The sequence below is a fragment of the Pinus tabuliformis genome, chromosome Q (assembly GCF_031772625.1).
Source record: "Pinus tabuliformis cultivar Carrire ecotype Pingquan chromosome Q, CPIR1, whole genome shotgun sequence".
Taxonomy (NCBI): domain Eukaryota; kingdom Viridiplantae; phylum Streptophyta; class Pinopsida; order Pinales; family Pinaceae; genus Pinus; species Pinus tabuliformis.
Window position 1 is genome coordinate 648,240,954 of NC_142296.1, and position 17,221 is coordinate 648,258,174.

General features: G+C 41.3%; 1 protein-coding gene across 1 annotated transcript in view; it reads left to right on the forward strand.

Annotated features, from left to right (window-relative positions):
- LOC149221175 (uncharacterized) overlaps positions 1–17,221 on the forward strand; it is a 273,434-nt gene that overhangs the window by 152,139 nt on the left and 104,074 nt on the right. The window lies entirely within an intron of this gene.

A 17,221-nucleotide genomic window follows, 5' to 3' on the forward strand; every position in this document is an offset into this window, starting at 1 on the left:
CACATAGAAACAACGAATAATTCTCTACTGCAATTTTCACCATAAAAATACTACGGAAAATAAAATATTGGAAACTGGTAAATTCTAGCACACACAAAAATTTAACACGATTGTTTTTGGACAAATGTCCCCAGAAAAACCCAACTTAGCAAAACCGGTGCAACAGATGAGGGTTTTATTATTATTCTTCAACAACACTTTCGAGCGCAAAAATTTAGATGCCTATTGACAATCTAATATGAGGAAAAATACTGGAAAAATTATTGTGAGAATTTGTTCTCACCCCACAACTAATTTTTGCCCCCAAAATTGCCTCTCTAGCCACACGCAAATCCTTCTGCGTCAACCTCTGCGCAATGCTTGCGCAAAACCTCTAAGAATTTCGGCCTACCTCTCACAGCCTCTCTCGGAACTGGAATACTTCTTCGGAAATGCTATTGACCTCCTCTACCACCTGCTACTCACCCTCTTGCTCTATCTTCTCTGCTGACTCTCTACTACCAAGAAAATCGAGTTGCATGGGCAACTGAGTATCTGCACTAGTGTGTCCTCCATCACAACATCTATCCCTTCTTATATCTTCCTATTGGGACTCCAACGACCAAGATTAATCTTAATCGATGGATTAGATCATTTATGGATCGATCTGTATGAGTTTCTAGATAATTTTCACCTTGACTTAATTAATTCTGATTAATTAACCAGTTTTCCTAAGTTTAGACTTAGGAAACATTAAAAAATTGGTTAATAATCTAATTAAGTCATCTCTAGGTGGAATTTCTAGAAATGATTTCTGGGTTTTGGAGATCTCATGTATTCCAGCCTCTCCACCAAATATCATGGCCATAACAAATCCAATGCTACAAAAACGAACACTCCATCTTAGCGAGGACTGTGTTCTCTCTAGTGCTGCACATCCTGCCACAACACCCTGTCTCTATATCACCTCTTGTCACGTTGTTGATGTCTGGCCATACTGCCCACCAACCAGTACGCAACTTTGATGCTGCATCTGTGTTGCTGCTGACACTGCCATATTGCTACGAACATTGCATCTCCACTGCAACTCCCTCTCATTTGTTGCTGCTGCAACTGAGAAGCATTTGAAATAATTTGTCCTTGCTACTGAAACAGGTTTTCCACCATGCCCATTTGTTCTCTTCTCTGGGAACATACTGTAATTGGACCGCTCCACACCATACACAATCTCTAATGAAATGACACCGAATATCTATGTCTTTCGACCTGTCGTGAAACACTGGATTCTCAAAGAGCTTAATGCAACTCTGATTATCACAGTAGACATTGGTTGTCTCCATCCTCTGCCTGAACAAGCTTACTAGCAGCTTTCGAAGCCATATAGCTTCGCACGTGGCTGTGCTTACTACCATATACTTTGCTTCTATAGAGCTCAATGTTATTGACTTTTGCTTCCTGCTACACCAAGAAACCATCCTTGATCCAACACTGAAGCAGTACCCAAAGGTACTTTTCCTATCCATTGAACTGCCTGCCCAATCTGCATCTGTGAATCCACATAGTTTGACATCATCCCTTCGGGTATATCTCAACCCATACTTGACTATACTGCGCAGATACCTCAAAATATGCATGCTGTTGCCCAATGTACCCTCTTCGGTTCTACCATAAAATGACTGAGGGTATTGACTGCGAAGAAAATATCTGGCCTAGTGTTGACCAGATACATGAGAGAATTGATAAGCTGTCTATACAATGTGGGGTCGACATCCTTATCATATGATGCATTTATCTTCTTCCAGTTGGTGATCATGGGCGTAGACATGGGTCTACAATCCTTCATTTTGAATCTCTTCAGAATGTCTGTCGTGTATCTTTCCTGCCCAAGGAAGATCTCCCCATCCTTCTGCCACACTTCCAATCCCGGGAAATAGTACATCAACCCCAAATCCTTCATCTCAAACTCTGTTACCAGGTTCCTCTTGCAGTCCTCTATGAGCCCTGATGATCTTGTTAAGAAGATATCATCCACATACAATACTACGATGAGTGGCTCACCCTCTACCATCAAATAGTAAAGGTTGGGATTTGCGTCACTCTTGACGAATCTCATTTGCTGCAAGTAGTCGTCAATCCAACCATACCATGCCCTAAGATCCTACTTGAGCCCGTATAAATATTTCTTCAATCTGCACACATAAGTGCACCTCTCATGAGTTTCAAAGCCGTCTCGCTGTGTAATGTACACCTCTTCCTCTATCACCCTGTTCAAGAATGTTTTCTTGACGTCCATCTAGTGAATCTCCCATCCCATCTGAGCTGCTAGGGATGTAACTGACCCAATAGAGGTGTATCTGGCAACTGAAGCGAAGGTCTCCTCATAATCTATCCCTTCTTTCTGTGGATACCCCTTTGCCACAAACCTAGCCTTGTACTTCCCCACACTACCATTTGCAGCATACTTGATCTTGTAGATCCATCGAGAACCTACAACTGACCTGTCCTCATGCCTCGACACCACCTCCCAAACATTATTCATCATGATAGAGTTGTATTCTTCTACCATGGCATTTACCCATACTTGATGTTGTGTGGCTTCTTGAAAGCTGGAAGGTTCTACAACCTAAGCTACCAATGCTTGATATCTGTCAGGCTGCCTGTGCTCTCTTTTGCTCGTCCTAGGAGCTCTAACAAACTTTTCTACATCTCTCAATGTTTGACGAACCTCTTTGCTGGCTTGACCAGTAGTTGTGGGAGGTTCTACCAGCTCCTCCTCATCTTGCCCCTGCTGCTTCGTTTCCTGAGATCTCACTGGATTTCCTGCTCCTGAGGAACTGCTAGTACTGGTTACTATATTGGATCCCTATGACTATCCCACTGGTTGCCCTTGTGGCTGTCCCTGTTGTTGGACCAATGGAGCTTCAACTGGCTGAATCTGATCGCTTGTAGGCATCTCACGAGATCTCTTGAAAGCTCGATCTTCCATGAACTTTACAACTCGTCTTACTACAATCTTCCTATTGCTAGGAGTGTAGATCCTATATGCCTTGGAGGTCTTGCTATACCCAACGAGAAACCCCTTCTCTGCAGTTTGATCAACTTTGGTACGCTTCTCATCTGGCACATGGCAATAAGCAATGCTGCCAAAGATCTTAAAGTGACTCACTTCCGGCTTCTTCTCAGTGAAGACTCCTTTTGGTGTTTTCTTTCCCAATGCTTTATGAGGAGTCCTGTTCTAAATATACACTGCTGTGTTACATGCTTCTACCCATAGAAACCTGGGAAAATCCTGGTCATATAACATAGCTTTTGCAACCCCAATTATGTTTATGTTTTTCCGCTCCGCTACCCCATTTCTCTTTCGTCAGCAGAAGCAGAGTATCGTGGTGCCGTGGAAGCTAGTAAGGAAGCCTTGTGGCTTCGTCAGATCCTATCAGAGTTTGGCTTTGAGCAGCAGCATCCAACCACACTTTGGTGTGATAATCAAAGTGCCATTCAGCTATGCAAAGATCCAGTCCAGCATCAGCGCAGCAAACACATTGAACTACACATGCACTTCATCAGAAAGCTCATTCATGACCATGTTCTTGAAGTGCAATATTGTCCAACAGATGATCAGGTTGCAGACATCTTCACAAAGGCTCTCACAGAGGCGAAGTTCACTAAACTTCGATATATGCTTGGAGTTCAGGAAGTTGTCACTAAGGGGGGATAGGCTCTAGTGCCTCCTTCCTTCTCCTATTGTGTCATATTTGTAAATCCTTCAATCCTATCCCAAGTTGTTCTTAAGGGGGGATGTTAGGATATTCCGACACATAGGATATAGTTAAGTTCAACTTGGTCTAGTATAGAGTTAGGTAAAGTGTGTTTCTTTACCGTTGTACATTTTGTAACTTACAATCCGACGGTCACGATATGTAGTGATCCGACGGTTCACTCTCACCTCGGTATTACCGACACTTGATCCGTGGCTTAACACCCGATTGGTCCATGAGTTCTATTTAAAGCGCATGGAGGGTCATTGTTCGGGTTATCCGTGCATGAGAGAAGCTTATGTAAATTTTCATTCTTTGATTAATAAATTGCCTGTAGTACCCACGTTGGGACAGGCCGTGGACTGTTTCCCTCCTTGCACTCTGAGGGTTTTAACCACGTCAAAAATACTGGTGTATTGATTTGAGATCTGGTTGTGAGCGGTGTCCTTTTGGTATTCTTTCTGTGGAACTTACCCTGTAAATTCCAACAGTGGATTATATGGAGATGTCCACACTCTTATAATGCCTTCCTTCGCACAAAAATCTGTGAATTCTTTATCAATATATTCTCCACCATTATTTGAGTGAAGCACCTTCATCTTCTTCCCTGTCGCATTCTCCATGAGAGCCTTAAAGTTTCTGAAACGATCGAAGACCTCATCTTTGGTCTTGAAGAAGTAGATCCGGGTTTTTCTAGAATGGTCATCAATAAAGGTGACGAAGAATTCGACACCATTGAGAGCTCTAGTGTACATCGAGCCACAAATATCTGAATGTATAAATCCTAACACGCCATTTGCTTTGCTGTCACTTCTTGGGAATGCTGCCTTAGCATACTTCCCAAGTACACATCCTCTCCACACATCATCATGTTCCATGCCAAGTTTTGGAACTCCTGTTATTGTTTCCTTGATCATCTTGAGTGCTCCATGGTGTAGATGTCCCATTCTCCTATGCCATAACTCATTCAGCTCCTTCCCACTGCTACTATCACTGCCTATTAGTGCCATTAGAGAGTCGAGCTGCAACCTGTACAATCTGTTGCTTCGAACTCCAATCTGTCTTACCTTCTTCCAGCTTGAGTGTTTGACAAATACTTTCTTCCCTACGAAGTGGATATCATATCCCTTATCTTGTAACTGGGATACTGAAATCAGGTTCATACCCAATCCTAGCACATGCAGTACATCTGTAGCACTGGTGCTTGCTCCTGACTCCCTCTGAAAATCGATGGTACCTCTCCTTATTGGAGTACACTTCGTTCTGTTTCCCATAGTAATCTGGAATTCCATTTGCTCCTCCTTGTATCTAGAGAAATATTCTCTAATCCATGTCATATGCGTCGATGCTCCACTGTCTATATACCAAACACCATGTGAAGTTGATCCTGTCAAGCAAGCAAATTCATCCTCCAACCTGGAAGATAAGTCTAAAGCCTCCTGAATGTCAATTCTGTCCATAGTCACAGGAAGGACTATTTGTTCGCTATTCCTCTTCCACCTGACGTTGATTCTGCAACTGCAAACTGTTGCAAAATCCTTCGTGTCCAACCAGAAATCTGCTATGTGAAAATCTGAGCTGCTGCTACTCCCTCTGACTGCTGGAATCATAATCCTGGGAAAATCGAATTTTACTGCCAATCCTACATTTGAAAAATCGAACTTTTGCCCTAGCAATTCAACTTGCCTGTTAAGGAGCTATGCTGCCTTAAGAATTTCGGCCTGCAGCTTCCTATGAGCAACAAAATTCTTTCCTCTGCTTGTGAGCTTCCCAATTGATCAATCATGCTCTGATACCATGTGAAAATTTCATCTATTGCAACAATTGGAAAGTATTCTTCTAATTGTAAATTTAATTATGCAGTTTATTTGCTACAACAAACAACGAATAGAATCACAACTGCAATTTTCACCATAAAAATACCGTGGAAAAATAGCAAACTGGAAACTAAGAGATTTTAGCACACACATAAAAGTTTGGCATTGTTATTTTTGGACAATCGTCCTCGGAAAAACCCAATGCAGGAAAATCGGTGCAGTAGATGAGGGTTTTATTATTATTATGTAGCATAAATTCTAAGTACAATAAAACGACGCCAAACTGGCATTTCTACCGGAAAGAAATTCCGGCCAAAATATCCGAGGGAATTTGACCTTATTCTCCAAGCAATCTCAGCTCAGTTTGGGCTCAGAAACTGATCCCCATAATGATTTGCGTCACCCTCTGTGCTAACTCTGTACAGTCCCTTGTATGCTTAGTCTGGAACTCCCTCTGAAGCAAACGTCCTGCTTATCTTTGCTGCTGGAAGTTTTTGTCCAGGCCTTATAGAAACATTCCCGGCCTCTGACACCTGAAACAACCCACTCCACAACTAAATTGAACTGCCCTTCTTGAGGCACTGCCTAGCTCCTACGTAGCCTCTTGGAGAATAATTACGACCTCCTCTTCTGACTCCTCCGAAACTGGAAACTCCTCCGGAAAATCACTATGCTGCCCCTCTACCACCTGCTACTCGATCACTAGCTTGAGCTCTCCGCTGAATCATTTGCCATAGGAAAATCAAACTGCCTAGATCATTGAGTATCTGCGACTGGTATTTTCTCCATCTATCCATCGACTTCTTATAATCTTCTGTTGGAGCACCAATGACCAAGATTAAAACATAATCGATGGCCCAGATTAATTCCCTGTCAATCCGTGTGAGTTTTTAGATGATTCTCACCTTATCTCAATTAATACTGATTAATTAACCATATTTTCTAAGTTTAGACTCAGGAAATATTTAAAAAACAACTAATAATCTAATTGAGACACTTCTAGGTGAAATTTCTAGAAACGATTTATGGGTTTTGGAGATCTCATGTATTCTTGCCTCTCCACCAAATTTTGTGGTTAGAGCACATTTGATGGTACAGAAACTAACATAGAGCCTCTCATGACTAAGGAGTTTCGGACTCTCAAACGTTATGGGGTGCCCACCCTGCATCAAAACAACCCCAACACCCTCATTGGACGCATCACACTCCAAAACAAAAGGTTGCGTGAAGTCGGGCAAGGCTAGCACTGGACAACTACTCATGACCCTCTTGAGGTGCTCAAAGGTCTTTTGCGCTACATCAATCCACTCAAACACACCTTTCTTGGTCAGATCAATGAGGGATGCTGCCAACTGTGAAAACCCCTTCACGAACATCCTATAATAGGTGAAAATTCCCAAAAATCCCCATAGCTTAGTCACACCCCTAGGTGTGGGCCAATCTAGTATGGTCCTGATCTTCTCCTGGTGCACTCGCACTTTGTCCTCTCCAATCATGTGTCCAACGTACAACACCTCCGTCAGTCCAAACTCACACTTGGACACCTTGGCATACAATAGCTGCTCCTCAAGGATACAAAGCACCTCCTCCAAATGCCTCAAGTGGTCCTCCCAAGTCCTGCCATAGATCATGATGTCATCAAAGAACACCAATACAAACTTGCGAAGCTACTTGCGGAACACGTGGTTCATGTAAGACTGGAAAGTGGCGGGGGCATTGCTTAGCCCAAAGGGCTTCACCAAGAACTCAAAGTGACCATAATGGCACTGAAAAGTTGTCTTCGAGATGTCTTTCTCGCGAACTCTGATCTGGTGGTAACCCAAACACAAATCAATCTTAGAGAGGTATTTAGCTCCACTAAGTTCATCCATCAACTCATCTATGTGCGAAATCGGGTATCGGTTCTTCAAGGTCTTTTTGTTCAAGTCTCGGTAGTCAATACACATGCGAAGGGTCCCATCCTTCTTCTTCACCAACACAACTGAAGAAGTGAAGGGACTCGAACTGGGCCTAATGTGCCCCAAGGCCAACAACTCGTGTATGGCATGCTCAATCTCATCTCGATAAGCCTTGGGATGTCGGTATGGAGTGGTGATCATAGCATGCACACCCTCCTCTAACTCAATCGTGTGCTCAAATCCCCTGTCAGGTGGCCGACTTGGAGGAATGTCTCCAAAAACTGTTGGGTACCTGTCCAATATCTCCTGAATGTTTGGGTGTACTGGTCGTGGCTGAGTCCCTGCCTCTGTAATCCTGAGCTCCATTGCCCACTCTATGTCCCCATGTCGTAAATCAACCTCCATCCGATGTGTTAATATCATCTGTGGTGGGTATGAATGCATCCCTCTCAACAACACCAACTTCCCATCTGGCCCCATGAACTCCATCTCCAACTTCCTCTAGTCTATAGTGACTCATCCCAAGGAGTAGAGCCACTGGACACCCATGACTATGTTGGTGTTCGGGACATTGACCACAAACAAGTGATTGGTCATAAATTAATTCCCGATAGTCACTTTCATACTAGGGACATACCTAGTGCACTGCATAGTCCTGTCTCCTGATACCAGGACTGAAAACCCCTCAAAGCTCTCAGTCTGTATACCTCTCCGCTCCACCATCTGGGCATCAATAAAATTATTGGTTGCCCCATTGTCCACCAAAACCGCTACATGTTGTCCCTGCACTGTGCCCCTGATCCTCAGCATGAGATACTTGGGGACTCCACTCAATGAAGTGATGAACCCTCCAGTGGGTTTGGAGAGATCTCCTTCAAGTGGGGGTGGTGCTCCTCTCCTCGACTACATCCGATGGTCTACAACTCACCACCTCCTACATCATCCTCCTGCTCTGCACCATTCTCCATCTCACTGTTAGAAAACACCTCTATGTAAGTCTTGCCCTTGGTACACCTATGCCTAGGTGCCCATGGCTTCTGGCAAGTGAAGCACAACTTCCTCCTATGAAGGTCTCTCTTGGTCTTATCATCCAGTTGTCCACACCCCTGAACATTTCTTTGTGGTGGGGGTCTAGTGTCTCGGCCCCTTTGTGGGAAAGGAGCTCATGGTGGAACTAGTGCCCTAGTCTTGGGGATTGTGTCCTGCAAATCCCTTGTGTGATTCATTTCCATCTGTAGGGTGGTGGGCCTTCTTTCCCTCACTAGCCCACGAAAGGGCTCAACCAAACCCTCTACAAAGGTGTAGACCCCCTTGGCATCTGACAAATCCAGCACCATCACCGACACCCTCAAGAACTCTGATATGTAATGCTTGGGGCTCTCTGTCTGCTTGAGTTGGGTCAACTCTCTGAAATGTGCCTCTAGATATTTCCTATCAAAACGCTCCACAACCCTCCATGTGAACTCCTAATAGGAAGTCACGCTCAATGTGGAAAAAGTCTGCAAAAAATCCCGATTTAATCCCAAAAACGCGATTTTTTGAACTAAATGATTTAATCCCCCGACTTTTTGGCGACTTTTTCACAAAGGAAAAAATCGCGATTTTTTTCCTTATAGTCCCGATTTAATCGGGAGTCTACCCAAAAAGTCTTCCTCCCTTCCCAGGTTGCAGATAAAGAGGCTGCAAAGGTGAAAAAACTATAAATTGAAGCTTTCATCCATGCATTTTCAAGTTATTGCATTGTATTGTTTGTCATACTTCTTGCGAGCATAGCAGTCTCATTTGTAATCTGTTAGTTTTGAGGTTAAGATATGTTTTTGTTTTCCAAGGAAAAACAAATCTTTATACTTCATATTTCTAGTTAGAAAGCAAAGTATACATTGGCTAAGCCTCCAGGCTTTCAGTGATCCAGACTCTAACAGCCACTGCCCCTTCAAAAGATTACAAAAGTACCAAAAGGACAGGCATACAACAGTCTTCCGTAGAAAGAACCCCACACCATCAAAAACATTGTTACAGTTGTTGAATGCTTCCAGACGAAACAACAAAGAGGAGGTAATGAAGATCAAATAGCAACAAGCTGTCCAAAAAAAACAAAATCAGTGGCTCAAAAAAGAACCCATTTTTCAGACAAGAACAAAGTACCTGTGAATCTTGTGACAACAAAGATCCTTCCTGCAATGAGAGCACGTTTTGAAAGGGAATCTTCTTTAGTGGTGAATTCCCTATAAATGTGGGGAAAGGTTATGTATCAGAAGTGGATTTTACCTCCAAGAGTTTTTGAATAATAGATGCCAAGGCTAGGTTAATAATCTGACATCTACTGTTTTCTCAGAAAATAAGCAGCTTGGATTCACCAAGCGTTAATTTTCACATCTACTATGACATATATTGTTAATTTTCATTGGACCTACCACCTGACACCTTATTACCCAAGCAGATTACAATCTATTGAATAAATGCATGACTTATTTCTTAATACAATTAGCGGAAACAAAAATTAAAAGGGGAAGAGGATCTCAGTGACTAATTACTTGATGAATTTTAGATGATTCATGATATACATTTATTATATTTTTTGTTGATATTTTGACTCTTGAGAGTTGAGACTCGGACAGGACTCAAAATTCAGGAGTTGATTCACTATTTTGATATGTGATGTAACATTAGATTTCATATACATATTATATATTAGCTTTCTTTACATATTTATGTGAAAATGCATTTATTTGATGTTGTGGATACTCTAGATGTTAAAAAAAATAAAAAAAAATGAATAATTTTGTGTTTTTTAATTTTGCCGACTTTTTCAAAAACTCCTGACTTTGACGAGTTTTTCAACTTTTGGACCCTTGCCGAATTAATCCCGACTTCGACTTTTTCCACATTGGTCATGCTAGTGTGCCCTATCGTGGTCAACCCATGGAACCACCAATCGTGTGCCTTCCCCTCCAAGTACAAGGTATCAATTTGAATGGCTTCTACCTCAGTCATCTAGCTAAGCTAAAAATACATATCTAACTTCTCCACCCATGCCCTAGCCGTGCAATTGGATGAACCATCGAATGTGGTGAGCTAAATCCTCCCAATGGTACACTGCAACTCCGAGTTACGCATACTTGAATCTCCTGCACCCTTGCCCCTATCATTCTACTTGAGCTGGCAGAAATCCTAGAAAGTCAGTGCAACTCATTATTCATTCCCTATCGACTGCCATTCCCAGAAATACTCTCCCATGGGCATCTTGTCCTAGCTAGGTTGCTCACTAGCTCCTGAAGGTAAAAACATGGGCAACATAGTCCTAGTTGGCCCATTGAAAGCATGTGGGTGAGTCAAAGGATAATGGTGGCCGTACAGGTGGGAAGCCCCTGAGGTTTTCGCGAACACAAAATCTCGGTGGACACTCTTGTCATAGTTTTGTTGCTTATCTCTTCCAACATTTTTTTCTACCATTTCGCTAGGTCACTCAAAGCCTTCAAGAGGCTATTGAAGGCAACCTCCTCTTTGCTCATTGGTTCCACCATGTTTGCTTCCTCTACCTCTTGTTCTAGTGCCTTAGTATCAGGTGTGCTCTCCAATTCCCTCTCCCGACTTTTGTATTTATGCCTCTTGTAAGTAATGTTCTGCTTCTCTTCTGTGGTCATAGAATATTTCCCTCACGGCTGAGCCAAGACCTTTGCTTTGATACCATTGTAATATTTCTATTAGGAATTTAGCAGTGATAAACAAGCAAAAACACCATATGCAACACAAAAATTCAACATGCAATTAGACACCCATAAATTTAGCCAAAACTACGCCAAGCTTAGCCATTTTATTAATATATCAAGGAGAGTACAAAGATGTATGGAGTAGATGCACCTGGGCTTGTGAAAGCAAGCTAGACAAGTCCCAGGTGATAACAAGTGCTGCTCGGATGATAGGAAGTACTGCTCCATTAATCCTTGCGTTGGCCCAAAAATTATGCTGCTGCTGGCTGGAAAGGAACTAGAGTTTGACCCCTCTAGAGTGCTCAGAAAATTCTGTGAAATTAACCTTGTGCTCCCCTCACCAAACCCACAAAGACCCAGAAAGGATTTGGCCTCGTTCTAACCTCCCGGAAATACCCCCAAATAGTGCGAGTTCCTCCTCTAGCTGGGTATTTGCACCCCTGTGAGTTTGCTGCCCCAATGACCACCAAAATGCTAAGGAAACGCTCCAATAGTTCTCCTTATGACCCCTAGCAAAACTCAGCCTCAAACTCCCGGTCAAGCCTCCCACAACAAGTGCACTCTTCAGCTGACTGCACAGGCCCAGTCAAGCCACCTCTGCACATGCCCAGGAAGAAGAAATTTGGCCAAAAGAATGACCACCCAATCTGCCCGCCAAACCATTGCAAAAATGCTGCTAAATGCCAAGGAAATGTGCCCCTAAAACCCCAGAACCAACTTTGCCCTGGAGCTCTCTCTCCACAAGAATGCATGGTCCCTTTCTGTGCCCAGTCTGCTTCAAAGTAGCTCGAATCTCCCCATAGAATTGCCCCGTAACAACTATTCAAATGTAGCAAAGGCTCCCCTTGGGTGGCACTTGAAGTCCACCAAAGGAGTTGAGATCTCCCCTTGAAAATCTCATATGCTGAGCAATACTTCGTAGACTTGGCTCAACAACTCAAGAGTACAAGAAAGTTTGTTTGTCAAATGATCAAAAAGCCCCAAAATGATGCATGCTCCTCCTATTTATCATTGAGCTCCCTTTTCTCCATGTGGGCCCCATGCTTCGACCCTCTCTTGTCTCTCCCTCCAAAAGTGTGAGTTGCTTTAAGGGGTGTGTATTCCCCTTGGGGTGGCCCCCACCATCCACTAGGAATTCGATTTTCCTCCATTCTCCTATGTTGGAGCCTCCCTTAGCGAAAATTTGCAATCGGGGTCCTCCTAACCCACTTTTCCTAAGTCCTCCTTAGCAAAACTCAAAATCGTGCAAAATTGTTGTTACTTAGCGAAATTGCTAAGTAGGAACATCACAATGGACAACTAGCTCAAGATTAGTGAATGAATAAGTAGCATGCAATGATAACCCAAATGAGATGAAGCATGAGATTAATCAACTAGCTCAAAATGGAATGCACACTAGTGAATTTAAAGCATAAACATTAGCATGAAATCAAGGAAATGAAACTAAACTAATTGCAAGAAATGAAATGAAATGAGATGAAAGATCACAACAAACACACTCAAGATATCCTTCCCTCAAAAGAGAGAAGGATGGGATGCCAAGGGGAAATCCCCAAGCTCCCAAAGAAAAAAGTAGTTCTTTATTTATTAGTTAGTGATGTGATGGCCCTCTTATAGAGATGAGGGATTAGCTTGGGAAGAGCTTACAATATTCTTGATGATCAAGGATATTCGTTCCCAACTAAGTTACAAATGTGAAAAATGAAGGAATCTACTTGAGAAATGTTACAAAAGGAATGGCTTGAAAGCCTCGAGTAAATAATGAAATACAAGAGCTACAATTCCTCAAGCACATGAGGATCTAGAGGAAGAAATAGGTGAATAAAAAGGAGAGAGTATTGATCTTGAAGTTTCAAATGGAAAGGGCTCCAAGGCATGTGCTTTAGCTCCCCTTATCAGCTCGCATTTGTCTCCAAGAACACCTATAGGACAGCAAGAGAAAAAGTTAGCATGCAAGAGAAATAATGCTGAAATATGCAAGAGGAAGACTTAACTTGCATGTGATTAAAAGCTTATGGATGAAATGAGATTATAATACACTTATAGTACAATAAGCCCCTCACTAGATCAACTCACATGGGCTGATCTAATGAGTGAAAGTTGGGATTTAAAACCAACAATTTAGCCTCAAATGCTTGATATAAAATAATACTAGCACAATTTAAAGTAACCAATAGAATTTGAATTTCAAATTTGATGGGAGGAAGAACATAAGGCTTATAGACACCCCCTTATCAATTGTCCAATGATGTCCTTGGAGAATGCTTTGCTTGAGAGACTTGTGAGCTCCTTGAGGTCTTTGGAGATGGATGGTCCAACCGAAGATGTCCCCAATCTCCAAAGGGACTTGGTAACCTGCCTTTGAACACAATAAACACTTGCAAAACCAATTGTTAGTGCAAAAGGAGACTTGTCATATGAAGGCCAAGTTGAATTTGTTGTTCAACCAAGAACAACAAATTACAACAAGAGCTTAGGATATGGCAAGCTCAAGGGAGATTGCAAGTAGTTGCAATCTTCCTTCCCTAGACAATAATGCCCTCAGACAATACACAAAATCAATTAGCTATGCAATATAAACTCAATGAAACATAATCATAGCATGAAGAACAAAATCAATGGCACATTTTACCTCATCCTCAAAGCATAGCATCACAAGACAAAGAAGTATCCCCCAAAGACTTTCCTTTATTGATCAATAGAAATTTGAGTATAGTAACAAGCATAAAGCTTCCAACCATGAGAAAATGAGAGCTTCAATGGTTCATTTATACAAAAAATGGAGAGAATCCCAATGAAGGAGTCCAATGACAAGGAAGAATGACAATCCCAATGTATCAAGTCGAATTCCATGTGTGAGATAGACCCTGCCAAGTGTGAAGTTGAAATCTGGAAAATGGACAGCGTATTCCCTTCTTTCCCATGCGCAAAATTCGAGTTCCCTTTGCTGGTTGCCAAGTGTGGAGAAGGTAGGTGAAGAGGGAGCCAACTACCACGAAATCCTCCATCATCAAACCATGTGATGACACCTCTCAAAACTGATCCATTCTGCAATGCATATAGCTGCCAAGAGTGCTCTGTGTGGACTGCTGTATGGAGCTGCATAGAGGCTGAACTCAAGTGCTGTGCCAAGTGGGAGGGAGGAGTGGAGTGTAGTGGAGACAATACTCCACAAATGTCTCAACCAAAATCCTTAACTGATTTTAACATCTGCATTGATTTTCTCAAGGATTTTTAGCTGCCACATAGGAAAATTGAACCCCAAATTGGCCCACAAACTCGACTTTCATGGGTGCATTAACTCATGTGATGAGTTGGTTGCCAAATCACCAATCCAACTGCCCTTTGACTTGATTTTCAAAGTCATTCCACCTCATTTGTCATGTGGAAATATTTATTATTTTCTTCATTTATTTAATTTTTTGCCAATTTATTCCCAATTTTCCCACTAGACTTAGGAAAAATGGGTTTTGAGGGGCTAGAAGTGATTTTTTACCCCTCAAAGTGTGTCCTAGAAGAATTTTGAGCTCGAGAGGATGAGTTTTGAGTACTCACACACCCTCAACATCTCCTGACATCACTTTATTACATTTTACATAAAAGAATAATTAAAAAATCCCGTCCTGCGAGAAATTTTTAATTATTAAAAATTCCTATCTAGACTTTGTCAAATTTTGCGAAATTTCAAAGATGACCTAGCTTGGTAATATAAATTGACCATACACACTAAGATGGATTAGGGTATCAATCTTCAAGCCATCACCCCGGCTCTGGGGCTATGCGGTGAGTGAAAAAACTCAATTAATTATTCGTCGTTAAAAAAACGAGAATAATTAACCAAGTGAAAAAAACACTTTAGGGTGTAGTCACTTTGTTATCGAGTCCCAAGTCTCCTAGGCATGTTACATAACTTTGTTCATCATGCTATTGACATTTTTACAATATCTCTGCAGGGTTGCGGAATCTGAGGACTGAAGAAGAAAGAGGAGAAAGGAGCTGGAATGCCCTGATGACTTCTAAACTTCTGAAATTTTTTGATGTACATTCTGGATCATGGGCTATGGAGTCTCTATATCTGTTAAGTACAACTCCGCGGTCAACAAGCCCTATGAAATTCTAGGGCTAGAAAAACCCTAATTCTGCACTACGCTTCAACTTAGGTTCACTTGAAGGTTTGTAACTCTTGTTGTTCATTATGTCATTAAAGCAAACCTTTTCTCTCTCTTGTATGCCTAGTTGGGCTAACATTGAAGTATACATCAAAATCCCTAGGCTACAAGACCATATTTATAGGCTGCTTTATAGGTACGCTACTGCTTTTCTGATAGAATTGAGCCTTTTTCTTAGCTTGAGTACCTTGGCTAGGCTTATTTAAATGTCACCTTTGAACCCCAAACCTGGAATGGCATCCACCTCTTTGTTGTGTCTTAGTTTGGCCTTTGCCTTGTGATGCCTCACAAGACTTGCTAGATTTTGAGGCAACATGTACAACATCATCGGTGTGCCAAATCAACTGAAGAATGCTATCATCTTCAAGAACTCATCAAAGGTGGGCATATCCATTGTGGAAAGAAGGTCATCATGTAGCAAGATCTCTGAGATATGTGCTTTGGAAGACAAATGTGGAGTGCTCATGATCAAATGTGAATTGAAATATCATGTCACTAGGAGTGGTGCTCACACCGAAATCTCTAGCATGTGATGAGAATCACATGGTTACCTCTCATAGTATGAGGGGTGACAAGTTGAAATAGGTTCTTTATAAAATCCAATTTTTGACTTATTTTGAAAAGTAGGCAAGGGATTGAGAGGAAAGGAGAAAGTCACCATCTTCTATTGAGCTGACAGGAAATTGATTGTTGTCATCTTGATTAGTGTATGTATTGTAAAATGGAGATTGATTCACTAAGATTGTGGGAAATCAATGGAAGTTGCACAAAATGGGCTTTGAGTTGCACAAAATGCCACCCCCTTGATCCCCAAAGCAGCCATTGGAAGTCAAAAACTCCTGGGATATCGTATTGAACCAATAACAGTCAGGTGGGGAGAATAAAATCATAATTTGTTTGGGTTATAACTTATAACATGATGCTTCAAATCAATGAAGTGTCATGAAGATAATTCAAATGTTGTTAACTACCAGAAAGTTCTTGTACATGAGTTATGGAATCCATATTGGAAGATAAATTCACTTAAGCAAAGAGTCCAATTTATTATATTTTTGGTTGTTATTTTGAGTCTCTTACAATCAATGTGTGATGCATCACTTGACAAAGATCTTTACATCTCATATATCAGTTTTCTTTTCATATTTGTGTGGGAATGTGTTTAATTGATGTTGTTATTTTAGATGTTTAAAAAATTAAGAAATTAACATTTCTTTTATTTTTTAAAGTTCAGCAATATTTTCCAATATTTTTGCCAATGTTGCTGATAAGTTTCTTTCTGGATGTTGGGCAATATATTCATTGACATGATGTTTTTAACATTTCTTTGCATACATGATTTTGGGTTTTTTTTTTTTTCCATCGTTGGAAGGGGTGAATATTAGCTCTTCTTACTAGAGTATTTGCGAACAGTTGTCTTTTGAGAAGGAATGGATGTTAACCTCCTATAAGGGTTAACTGTAAAGTTGAATGACTAAGTAGATATTTAACATAACTGTTTTTATGTAATTTTTTTGTGGATGTTTTACATGTATGAACTCTGTTGAATGAATAGTCATCTGTTTTTAAATTTAGTGCTGCTAGATGCTGACTGATTGTTTTAGTGTGGGAATGTGGAACGTGTTTGTTACATTTGAAAATTTTATTTTTTGATGCCCAATCCATTATCAGATTAGATATTGGAGCTGAAATTATGGCCTGGAATTTCCATGTCTCCTGTCACTATTGCCAAACATTGGTTAAACGACCTGAATTGAGGTTCTAGAGATGAAGTTTTAGCTGTAGTCTGAAATGTTGGATTTAGAGCAGTGATTTTGGGATAAAAAATGTTGGAAACATTCTGATATCAATTTCGACATTTTTTTCTTGAACAAACTTACTTTTGTCATGACTCAT